The sequence below is a fragment of the Nothoprocta perdicaria genome, unplaced genomic scaffold (genome assembly GCF_003342845.1).
Source record: "Nothoprocta perdicaria isolate Ctin4 unplaced genomic scaffold, notPer1 scaffold_144, whole genome shotgun sequence".
In the NCBI taxonomy this organism is placed as follows: domain Eukaryota; kingdom Metazoa; phylum Chordata; class Aves; order Tinamiformes; family Tinamidae; genus Nothoprocta; species Nothoprocta perdicaria.
Window position 1 is genome coordinate 924,954 of NW_020454583.1, and position 13,466 is coordinate 938,419.

The window sequence follows — 13,466 nt, forward strand, 5'->3', positions numbered from 1 at the left end:
TCAATCTATTTTCCTTCTCCTGATAGAAGAAATTCACAGTCTCAAATTAACAGTCCATAACATGTGGGCTAGAGAAGTAATTTAATTTGTACATTTATCTGCCTCTGCTGAGGCCATCTGCCTCAGCATCAGGCTTGGAAATTTATCTAAAAATGCCAAGTGTATTGGATAAACAATTTTAGAGTTTATCCCAAATAAAGTGACATAACTAGGTAGGGAAGGATAGGAACATAACTGTGACACAGATACATGCTTCAGGGTAGTTTTGTGTTTTATTTTTTTGCCCTTTCAGATAGTACCAGCTTCATACACATTGGATCCTATAAGAAGATACCCAAAAGCTATGGGTGTGGAAACATGAAGAGCAATTCCACCCAACCTTTGTGCTTTCTCCAGCAACTTGAATTTGAGATGTATTCAGGACAGGGAGGAATCATATTGCAAGTAGGAGAGAGAACATGGTGGAGAAGAACAGYTCTGAAACTCCAAGAAAGAAAAAAATGTCTTCTAAACATCTTTGCAGAAAGATATGGATCCACAGCCTTGTTTTCTCTCTACTCATTCTTAGCTAGAGATAGTATAAGCTTAATTTACAATTTCATTTCCATTCTCATTGGAGTCTCTGGCTGGAAAAATGGACCGGCTACATATGCTTATTGGTCATAAACTAATGTCTAGACTATATTTTCTGTGCTGAGAATTACTTTCAAGTGTATTAATTCACTCTGTGTGCCAAAAAATTTATTTATTGAGGTCAAAACTTCAGTATAACAAACCCAGCTACCCACAGCTTTATTTTGACAATTAAAACTAATGACAATTAAAAACAATGAAAAGCTTAGAAACTTAAAGCCTTTTATCCATTTGCCTGAATCTGATTTATTAACCGTTTTAGAGCTTGTAACGTTTTCTCACTGATGTCCCTGCAGCAGCCCACTTGATTATTTAACCTCATATAGGAAAACCTCTCCACATGTAGTTTTGCCTTAGAGATAACTAGGGATACAGTTTGGCTTCTGCAGGCAGAAGAGCAGTTTATCACATTTTGAGATATTCTCATGGGGAAAGGTTGGGAGATTTCCAGATCTCCCTTTTTTCATCTGGCCCACAGGGCAGGAAATTGCTTGTCATCAGTCCCATCTGCATTGCATTTACTTTTTCTTTTTTCTTTTTTCTTTTTTTTTTCTTTTGAATTTCCCTATAATAAAAGATTTTAAGATAATGCAAAGCTATGGTTCAACCAAGTTATAGGATCTTTTTTGTTTTTAATGGAGGAAAGAGGTTTTTATACACAACACCCATTTTTGATGAAATTTAGCTATATGTAAAGTATGACAAATCTTTTTAGTGGTCTGATTCATCATTGTGTGAAGTCTTTTCCTGAAAACCTTAAAACCAGTTGTTAGAACTAGTGTCAGTAACTTCAGCTGATCTCTAAATCTCACATCCAAAAGAATTAGCCAGCTATCTGTAAACATCCACAGACTAATTCTATTCTCCCCTGCAAACAATTCTATCATTTGTTTAAAGCTGAAAACATTTTTCCCAGCTGTATTGTTAAAAGATCATGAAAACAAAAACAAACCAAAGCAACCAACCGATCAGCCAAACAAAAACTGTAATRGGATGCTGGTGACAACTTTTTCTTCAAGTAATGGTAGTAATGGATAACCTGTGACTCCTAGGCTCCTTGAATGCTCTATTGAAGCAAGTGAGCACAGAACCATTGATCCAACAGCCATGAGTGCAGACATCTACCTGGTCTCAGAGAGAAGTATTCAGCCCCAATCACCTGGAGTCCATTTACGAAGTGAAATTGCAGCCCTTCTGATTAGGCTAATAAGTCTCAAAATGTCAGCCAATACCCAAGAGGCCTTTTGAGCCTAAAGACAAGCAGGCAATAGATTGGAAGAAAGTGTTTTCTGTCCTTTCATCTGAATTAGCTAAGTGATTAAAGAAGGTTTTAAGACAAACTATTTAATGTCAACATTATTGCACACTTCAGCTGCACAGTAATAGCCTTAAATCCAGGGACACTTAATCAGGCTCCTGTATCTCAGACACTGATTARCTGTTTTACCTACATGAGATTGCAAGATACTATTTGACTGGAAATTAACTGCAAGTGTTTTAGCAAATCCTGGAGTGTTCATGTATTTTGGGAAAAAAAAAGAGTAAGAAGAATGTTTATTACTTTGGAAAATTATGATAAAATATCTTGAAGATTTTAATAGGGTCAGTTCGACTACTATTGTTTTTCTTAAAACTATTTGCAAGATTTTGAGAGTTCCTTTTATAATGTGGTAAGGCACAGTGGTGGGGACTTGCAAAAGTGTCTGCAAGAACCCAAGAAGAAAAATGAAAAATAGGCATCCATTCAGAAGCCCTATCTATTCCACTTGCTTCATTCCCCACTTTCTGTCCTTTCCATACTGCTGTGAGCAAAACAACACTGACCTGCACCCCACAGTAAGGGAAGTTCTCCTAAAGTGAAAAGTATTAAGCAAAAAAATTCTATAGRTTTTACTGAGGAGAGGAGAAAGCACTTAATGAATTGTCAAAAATTCCTACTTTTGTCCTTTTGTATATTCCAAATTAACAAAACTGAGTTGCAGGTCTGGCTACAGATGGAAGTCTTTAGGAAATAAGAATATGGACAAAATAAACCTGAACACACTAAAATAAACTATTACGGTCCCAATCTCCCGAAGCAATGGCTAAGCATTTTTAGAAAAAAAAAAWGAAAAAAAAATGTTTCCAGGATAATCATTTTTCTCACTCATGATATAAGCATATTTTGGAATGCTTTATATTTAGCAGGGATTATACTGAAATCCTAGCTACGTAGTTAGAAATTGCATTTTTTTTCTTTATTTTAAAGTGAGTGCAGAGTTGCAGCCTGTAAGCAGTTGCATGCTTCATACATTAATGCTGAGTAGCATGCTGCCATCTTTTGGTTAAATTCAACAGAAACAGCTACAAAAGATATAAAATATTTTATCTTCACAGAGGAAAGCAGAAGCTGCTCCCTCCATGGATGTTGCTCCTAACTGCTGTATTCGTTGGCTGTAACTCCATTGACTTAACATTGTTTTCAGTTATTAACCATACCACTGTTAGGAGATATTTTTCCATGTACTTGTTGGTTTCCTCTACAGGTTAAATAAGACTAGCACAGACACAGGCCTTATCTTGGAAGTGAGTTTCACTGAGAACAAATTATTTTCCCCTGTCCTGTAGATTCCAGGATGACTGAGGGGAGGCTCTACAGAGCTCTCTGCTCATGGACTTCCTGAGTGCTGCTACTAGGAGTAGTGTTACTCATGTACTATATTTATATTGAAGCTAATTTATATTCATATTAATTTATATTTCTACTTTTAATATCTAAATGCATTTATACTCATTGAATGCACTGACTGCATATACTCATTGAATTGGTAAAGTCATTTATGGTTTACTATCTTTCCTATATCATGAAATTACCTTTTAGTACTTTGATTTAAAYGATATGGTTGTCCCTTTGATTGGAGAATCCATCTAATGGCCGAAAACCCTAGGAAAGGCAAGGAGAAGTGTCAGGGTGTTTTTTTCTCTTTCTACATTTTGGAATCCATTTGTGTGTGTGTGTGTGTGTTTTATTTTAAGCCTGAGACCTTCTCCAGTCTTTTCTGATAGCTTAAAGCTCACTGTCAGAGATCTGCAGCATACTTAAGGATATCTGTATTCAAAACATAAAAGTCCATAAATCCAGCTGGTGACCAAGCACTGCTGTTTAAATGTTTGCCATCCTTTTGCACACTAATGAATAGCAAAATCTTAATTGCCTGTTCTCTTGTTAGAACAAAATYACCAATCCAAGCATTGTGCACTCAKCTGCAGTTAGTGTCTTCCCAGCACATAAATATTTCTCAGCTCTCCTTTTACATTTTAATACTATCCAGAGACTCACTCTGTCAAATGAATTAACATCAATGCTTTGTCAAGTGTCATTATTTGTAGAGTTGAATATCATTCCCACTTACATACACCTATATTTGAAGCTGCTATAGAATTTAGCCTGCTAGTGTTATCCTTAGCTTGGGGTTTTGGGTATATATTAGACAATATGAAAAAAAAAACCCTTATTGCAAGCATTTAGAAATTTAGCCCTGTATTTCTTTCAGATTAGTTTAAAACAATAGGTGTCCACTCATATGACACATGTGTTGGAGTTTAAGTATATGAACTGCTAACATCAGGGGACATGGCAGAATAACCCTGAAACAAAACCCAAAGAAACTTCTCTTTTCTGACTCAGAAACCAGAAAGACAGAAACATTTTAACACCCTATTACACWGAAATCAAATCATTAAAGCGAGTCATATAAATCATAGTGGCTTGCATATTAGTAATACCTCTCCCTTGTGCAGTCCTGTTCTCTGAGCCTCTATAGTGGCTTGACCTAGAGTGGTTAAGACACATCCATGTATATCACAGATGGGACACTTTACATAAAGCAATATAAGCAGAGCTGACTTTCAGAAACCTCCAAATCCGAAGTCTAAATATCCATTTAATTCCTGTAGTCTTGGCTGTAACTCCAGAGCAGGAKAAGCACTTGCATCTGAGGACACGTGATGAAACAGAACCGTTATGCTCCTGTTGTGTCTTCCTTCAAGATCCAGTACCTGGAAAACAATATCTGGCCTCTTCCTGATTGATTACAGAAACAAAGTAATCCTGTACATGTATAATTTTTACACAAAACAAATTTCTGCTTAATAAAAATAAATATTTCAGTAAACTTGGCACTATTGAAAAAGACTCTGTTCACCTCAGTCATTGTGTTTGGCACAACACTTTACCCTGTGTGTTTGCCACATGGATATTCACACGGCTCATCTTGAATCAGCCAGTCAATTTTACTATGGATTTGCTGGTTGCTGTTAAAGTTATGACACATGCCCAACAGCCATTCAACYGAGGCATCTAATCTTATTTTCCAAAGGTGATAATGTTAACTACAGAATCTGAYGAATATTTGACAAAACAATTTTTGCAAAATGGAAATGCTGATCTCTATTCAACTACATTTTTGGCCAGGATGGTCATAATGCTTCCAAAGTGTTCTCTTAGGGTTCTGTAATCACTAATGCCAAGAAAAACAGCTGTCATTTTGCTAAAAAATGTACTTAATTTTGTAAGAATCCTTATTATTGTATAACATGACTTTTCTGGCTAGTAGTATGTAATACATCCGATGCAAAATCTTATTCTACAATTAGGTCTAATAAGAAATAGAAAGCAAACATATATTTTACAAATGATTCCTGATCAAAATATGACTTCTGAGTCAGYAACATTCTGAAGCTTCAGTAACACATGAAACTCAGTTGATTAAAATTTTGATCATTGTAATTTAAGCACAGGTCATGCTTTATGAGTATCTGAGCTACAGATATGAACTGTATGGAAAAACATCGAACAGGCATTTCATGTCATAAGTCCATTTGCTGCATGGATATATTGTTCATGAATGCTAGCGAAAGCTTTCTTTTTTTAAGATATTTTWWAAAAAAAGTAGCATAATGGATTCTAATTTCGGAATCTAAGAAACCACAGTCAGCTCTAAAAATTTCTCATATAATGAAACACTTTAAATCAGTTTTATTGCTCAATATGTCTGCAGAAACCAGCTACATAGTCAACGTCAGGTTTGCAAAGAAGTAATTCAAAAGYTGCTTTTCTTGAGTACTGGAAAATATCATGGAACTGGTATTTTTGTGGGACATCAGTTGATAAATTTTCCTGAGAATAAAACAGGCCCTGGGGAAACAATCTTTCTCAAACATTTTCAACCACATTTTTAATTATCAGACTTTCAAAAAAAAATAACAGACTTTCAAGAACTGTTTTTGTCAACAGAGAAATTTCCTAGATACTTGTTTTTTTATTAAAACTTAACTGAACACTTATCCCAAACATTGAAATTCATGTGTCAATTCCACTGATAGTAGCCACCTGGTGACTAACCAATTTACATGACTGGCTTTGGAGATATGAGATTTTAACTGAAGAAGGGTTACATAGGGAGACTCAACGAATAGAAGTTTGGGAGGTTATACTCTAAGTAGAAAGTGGAGACAAAGCAAGAGACACATATTGGACAAGCATTATCCGTCTTCTACACATATTTTTGAAAAAAGTGAAACCTGTTATGAGCATGTTTTCTAATAAGGAAGCATTTTGCTTGTGAATGAGACCTGTGCATAAGGGACAAAAAGGATCTCCTTTTCCCACAGTGATAGTTTGGAGTGCTAAACATGTGGACTGGAAATTATCAGAAAATTAGAATTGAGAAGCTGAAAATATCCTTTTAAAATTCTCTAGATGCCTGTTCACAGACTGAACTCTGTGTTTCATTCAAAATCTTTTTACTGTTCTTTGACAGACTCTGTTTTGCTTGAAAATGGAAGGAAATAATTCTCATCCTCCTGAAATCATAATTTATTGATGGAATAAAACTACCCTTGAGGTCCAATTGCTAAGAAAAAGGCTAGAAAATACAGAGTCTTGGAAATATAGATTCTGCTGCTGACTTCCATGGAGATAGAAATTTAATAGAGTGTAAACTTGAATTCCTAGACAGATTCTTTCGAAAATAATTAATTTCTCTGAATGACACAAAATGCTTGTTTGTTTGTTTGTTTATTGTGGGTGTATCCATCACAAGGGTAAATCTGATGTTGGGATTATTGCATATTACTACCTTTGCAAACTTACAGTAGCTCCAGCATCATTTAACTTCTAAGTCTTACAAATTTATTTAGGTTTGTTGACTTTTTATTTGCCTGCATAAAAAGCTTCTTAAATAAATAAATAAATAAATAAATAAATAAATGTAATTTTGCAGCTTCTTTTGCTTACTTTTTGTGGGCCAAGTTTAACTTGGTGCAGGTTTGAAGTAGTTCTATGTAATTTAAAGCTCTATAAAAGACAATTTTGATATAACCAAAGTAATACAGAAAATAGATATTTAGGTAAGGAAAATAAGTAAAAGAAAAAAAAGCCAACAATTCTTCCTCTTCTAGGAATAGGATAAAAATAATCATCTACATCATCAACAATGAAATATAAGGGAAAAAGTTGAAATCCAACTACAAGAAGCTTTTCTCCTTCCTAATCTGAAAAGAAAGTGCTGTTGTCTGGAAAGGAATCAGGAAAATCATTTCTTTTGTTCCCTTTGACCAGGAGAAAATCTTTCCTTGAAGAAATGTCTTTTTGGAAAACAGATTGGGGCTGAATGGCTCTAGATCTGTGAATCAGTCTCCTGGGCTTGGAAGAAGAATTAACATGAGAATTTGGGAAGCAAACATGTTCACTGTGGAGAATTGCTTGGTGTAACGATCACTCCAAGGGCTGAATGCAGAAGATGCTGGAGAAGAGGATGTTTAGGGACAGCAGTAATTACTGCACATAGAGCAAGCAGATACACATGCAGGAACTAACCTACTGAACAACRAGCACCACCACTGTTTCCCCTCTCTGACACTTGCACATGCACACAGACACACACCTAGCTGCACACAGGCAACACGAGCTAAGTGATCCAGCAAAAAATATCCATACTTTTGTTGAAGAGGTTCTCATTATCCAACGTGATTTTTGAGCCTTTGAAGTATGACATCCTGCACAATAATGATCGCAAACCCTGCTCTTGTCTGTGACTGAGCCWCAAGGGAAAGAGAAGGTGTTGCCTTTCTGTGAACAAATAGTAACTACTGCTCCCTCAGTTTTCCCTTTGCCAGAATAACAATATAACAAGAGCTTAGGTGAGGCACTTGTGTTTGTACTAGCAAAGCTTCATGTCTTCCAAGGGACCTAGTAACTTAGGGCCTGGATTTCTGAAAGTGTTTCTGTTGCCTGTTCCTGCTGCTGGTAGAAGTCTTTGAGCCTTAAGGTGGGACTAACGAATGGAAAGACATTACACTCATTTTATCAACTTCATAAGTATGTAAGAATGTGTAAAGCTACAGAAAGAATGTTTTAAAACTTCTACATCCTTCAAAAAGAAAGCTATTGGAATAAGAAAAATTCTAATCCTGCTAAGCCTACCTTTCAGACCTGCTATGTGGAGTCCCTGAAGTTGTTACCCCCTCCTGTCACCCACGTAGGGGAATCACTGAAACACGTTAGTGAAAGAAGAGGGGAAGTGACCGTATCTAGTCTTTACACACTATTGAGTCAGGATGCAGCTGGGATCTGCAGTCTGCATCCAGACCCTGGGAAATGCTTCTTTGTCCCATCCTTAGAAATACCTTTAGAATCTGCAGCTAAATTAAATAGCATCAGATTGTGGCTTAGTGTAAAATGAAGTGTAAAAATAAGAACTTCTGGTAGCATTTCAGAGTCTCTCATACACCTAAGCAACACCACCTCAGAAGAGAGAGATACAAACTAAAATAACTCTTTCAATGAGCGGTCATGTTCCTGCTGGTGTGATAGTCTAAAGAAAGGTAAGACAAACTTAATAGACAGAGGTGTCACTTTTTACTACRCCAGATATTATAGACGGAAAATTAGACAAGATTCATGTATACAAGCCCTTGTCTCTAATACAAGCAACACCTTCTACAAGACTGTTTGTGGGCTGTTATCTTGCTCGGATCACTGCAATAGTCACCCAGAAGTTGATAGAGGTAATCCTTTCACAACAGTTTGGAAGAACTGCTTAAATTTTTCACAGCTATCAGTTCTGTTGGAGACACAAAGGGCTTGATTCAGTTGACTGCCTATAGGTATGTAAGGTCATTTGAAGATGCAATGGAGTACCTGAGGCATTTGCCAGCATCGAGTTGGCAAATTTGACATATTGGGGTAACTTTGACAAGGGTCTTTGGGGGACCCTTACTCCTCTAGACTGGCAGGAGAGATTAAAGGGGTTACTTGAAGATGTCTCAAGAGGCATTAGATACGTCTGCATGGATAACTGTACCAAATTATTATTTCTACATAAAATAAACTGCRTTGTACTACAAAATTCTTGTTGACTTACAAAAATACTCTTTCTCTTCTGTTCAGAAGTCATTTTAAAATCTTAGGGGTTTTTTTTTTGGTGACACAATATACCTCTTACTCGAAAACTAGAATGATTATATTATTGCATCTAGTCCTAAATTCCAGTTGTTGCTTTCAGAGTCTTATCTTCATATGCTTTGAGCATAATAAGGAGATTATGAGCAAATTCAATCTTGCACTAACATCAGCTCTTCTCTATGCAAAGTCACAAACTGTGAAATCTGTGTCATACAAAACATTTAAATATTTGCTGGTAAATACTTTTCAGTAAGGATTTTAAATGTTTGCAACTGTGGACAGGCAGAAGGGAAGACATCCTTATGGTTTCCCTTTTTTATCACTGTTATGCAAAATAAAATGATTCTACTGACATCAAAACAACTACTTAACAAGGCTGCATTTCCACAGTAGTAGAATAATATGCCACGACTTTTCAGTTTCACTTTCTGAATATGCATCATGTGTCACAATATGCACAAATGTCACCTCTCTATCATTGTGAACTAGGCTAATAAAATGATGATGACTGAAGTAAATTTGAAGGTTTTTTAGTGAATCTGAGAAAAGGATTATGGAACTCTGCTTTTTTTTTTTTTTTTTTTTTTTTTTTTTTTTTTTTTTTTTNTTTTTTTTGGAGAGAGAGAGAGGGAGAGGGAGAGTGAGGGAGAACTCATAGTTCTGGGCTGATCTTCCCCCATGATTGTTTTATTGTCCCTTCTTCTGTTTGATAGTGGAGACTTTACTAAGACTCACAACATTTTTTTCAGAAGCAAGAGATAAGCAGGAGATTGATAGGAGCTACTGGCACTCCTGTTATTTTTTGTCAAACAAAATGAGTAGTTTAAGTGAAAAGCCTCAGTATAATTTCTGAAGCACCAGCAGGACCTCAGAACTGGAAACGTAAAGGAACCCTCCAGAACATGGCAACCTGTCTGCTCTTCCTGGTGCACAATTGCCATTAATGATGCTGCCACACTACTCTGAAGCATAAACTCTGAAATAAGTGAATATTCACAGCCATGAACCAGGGAAGAAAACAGTCCAAACTCTGTTGACAAAGATTTTTGCTACTATAGACTGAGTTTTTAAAACGGAACTTTTTTTGAAAGTATTTGGAGGTACTCAAAGTTCATAGAAGGAAAAGGATCTCCAAACCATCTATCTTTTGTAACTGCATCAAGCGATGAAGTCCAACCGTACAATTGAACACCTGTAGAAGCACATTTTCATTCTGTTTAAAAGACATTACAGTATGTGAATTAGACAGTATTGTGTCATCTCTTAGACTTCATTTTTAGTCCTTTTAGTCCTTTATTTTAAGTTAGCCAGCCCCAAAGGAGGCACTCTTGCTCTCTCTCTGAATGTTCACCAGTCAGATATCATATCAGCAGTTTCTTTTTTTTTTTTTCCCTGGGGAAAACTGTATGCTGAAATTCTGATTAGCAGAAATGCGATGTACATTTTCTAAAAGTGGTAGTAATAGGCATGTTTTTAATTTATTTATCAGATATTTCTTGGTTTATTTCATGAAATGCTTTTACAAAATGCTTTGTTTTGGAACAAAATCTTATCTGCTATTTGCACAAATAATAATGGAGGGGAGAGGGTCTCAGTTTAGACTTCCCTTGGGGAAGAGATTCCATAACATAATTTTTACTGTGCTGTTTTTCCTATAATAAATGCATCTTTAACATAGATAACTTGGAAAGCTGACAAGCGTGATTAGATAAAAAGTTAAATCTAACTGAGGTGGAAAAACAGGACCACGATGATCACTTTGCAGACTCTAACTATGGTCTGCAAATTTAAAAGACTGTTTAGAAGCTCAGCAAGAAGCAGAGCTAAGGAATGTTCTGCAGAGCAAGGTATGTCCCAAGATACTTTTCCTGTAGTAGAAATACTTTTTATCCAGATACTTTTTATCCAGAGATTAATTCAAAACCCCACATTTATTTTCCCCTATAGAAAGAACACAGCAGTAGAAGTAGAGAACAGCAGCAGCAGACACTAGTAGTGACAGAGATGGGTGGCATTAATTACATAGTTTTCAAGTCATATGCTATTTTTCTGCGACTATTACATAAAATATAGACCTCARCACACAGTGTCTGTAATTTTTGCTTGAGCTGTGAACACTAAAGATAAGAAGATACAGGTGGAAAATGCAAACAAAGCAGCCAAAAGATAGCTACAGACAAGAAATTTCTCTTATGGCTTTGGAGGATTTTTTTTAATAAAAAAGCATATTGCTAATCTGCTGTGGAGTAGACATCTGTATCTGTATGGGGCTGCAGGAGAGGCGCCATGGGGACGTCGACAAATGCTGCCCTGGGCTGCAGCACTGCCCTGATGTGGGGCGGGGAAGGGGAGGGACGGAGCCTTTTGCAATTTTTATTTTGGGGGAATTCACGTGATTTTGCACTTTGCGTGGGAGTGGGAAGGGAGGTGGGCGGGGGCTGCGCTGCCCGCCGGGGGCTGAGCCGCTGTCRCTGCTGAGATGCTGAGGCCGCCGCGCGCACACACGGGTGCGCTGGGTTTGTTGTGTGTCYGTAATCCTTCCCCCGGCTTCCGGATGATGGATGCAGGTGGGTGTTTCTGGCTCTTTTCTATGTTTATTCTAGTTGTTTACACTTTTTTTTTTTTTTTTGGTAGAGAAAGTTTGCAAGGGTCAGGCAGAATCATAAAGGGTGGTGCAGCTGGTGCTCTTCCTACTCACTTGTTTTGGCTGAAGGGACCTGGGCTTTTGCTTGAGATGGGATTTAAAAGCTTGGGCAGGTTTGAAGTGTTGAGAAAAGATGTTCTCTATTCACTCTGCTGCAAACCAGCAGTGATCTCAGTTAAGGCTTTAAAGAGACTTTTGTCATTATTTCTCCTCAGCACAGAAATGGGTCTGTCTTATTTACTGTTGGAATAAAAATGTTTGGCTATAAATTCCTCTTCACACCTTACAGCATCTAACTTTTAAATKAGTAAACACAAGTAGCCTTTATTTCAAGAGAAGTGCTCTGAGATCTTACCATGTTTTACTACACTGTTAAAAAACTCCCTTGGGTAAAGAGCAGAGGTGGGAGGCTTCATAGSATGGGCTGCTAGTCTGTTGGTTTTGATTTCATCTTAGCACCTTTTATCAACTTGAATTCCTAAAAGTAAGTCTATAAGATTGCATGCAAGAGCTTCTCTCACAGGTAGCAGGCTGCAGGAGCTGGGAGATACTTCAACAACCGGACCAAAACTCCTCCCCTCTTTTAGAGATTGCTTCTAAAGACTTAATTCAGGATGTTTTGACATCTTCTGGTGTTACTCAAGTGTGAAAAAAACTAGTCAGGAAYAAGTTAAACTAAATACCTTACCCCTTAAAATCTGTCATCAGGTAAAATAATTGATTCTCTCTTTGTAAAATTTCATCTGGGATTGAATTTTGAAATAGTATTGTGAATAAGTGAATATAAATCATTATTTCCAAATTTGATTTTAGTATAGACTGTTAGCAGGGTGAATAAGGCTGTGTGCACACACAAATGTAAGTTTTGCTATCTAGATCCTTTTGTTCTCTCTCTTTTTTTTTAAAGCAAAACTTTTCAATTTTGAATGTATTTTTTTCTGGGACTATATCATCTGTTTAAATTGAATTAAGCTTTTATTTATTTATTTATTTATTTATTTTTATTTTTGTCCTGTTGCAAAGTTTTGCAAGGGAAGAAAGTTAGGAATTGTGATCACAAATAAAGAAGGAGTTCATTTTGAAAAACCCCACCCTTAAAATCTTAAAGCAAATGCATTCCATAAATTGATGTTTATTTGGGGTGAAATGAGAAGAAAAAAAAAAGGCTTCGCTGCTGCATAATATTGCTCAAACTTATTAATGTGAGGTGGCAGGTGGCAAAAACAAGCCTTACACTCTTAGTAAGAGTGGCCGTATTTCCAGAAGCCAATGTATCATCATCTTTCTCATAGGCAGCTTCAGAGGGTAAGGCAAGTGATGATGGTGGCTTTAGATTTCTAGTATCAGTATCTCTGTTAACAGATGAAGCTTTTAGTAAATGTTAGCATTAAATGAACTTTTGACCCCTTTTCACAATGTTTTGTGTGTTCCTCTTTCTCAAGATGTGTTCACATCTTTGTCTTTGATGATTATGGAGTGTCACTCCATAAAACAAGTTTAAAAACTAACAAAAAGCTCGTRAAGAGGAAAAAAAATGACATGAGACATCAAGCACAAAAACCTGTCTTTATATCCTCTTCAGTATTATGTATTATTCACTTTAATGCTGAAGTTAAATTAGAATTAGGCCTATTCTTTCAAAGGCTTTGCATGACAGTAGATTTATTTCTGAAGTCTGAATTTGGTGTGTACTTTATCTAAAAGCCTATATTACTTAGTGCTTTATACACCTTCTAATACGAG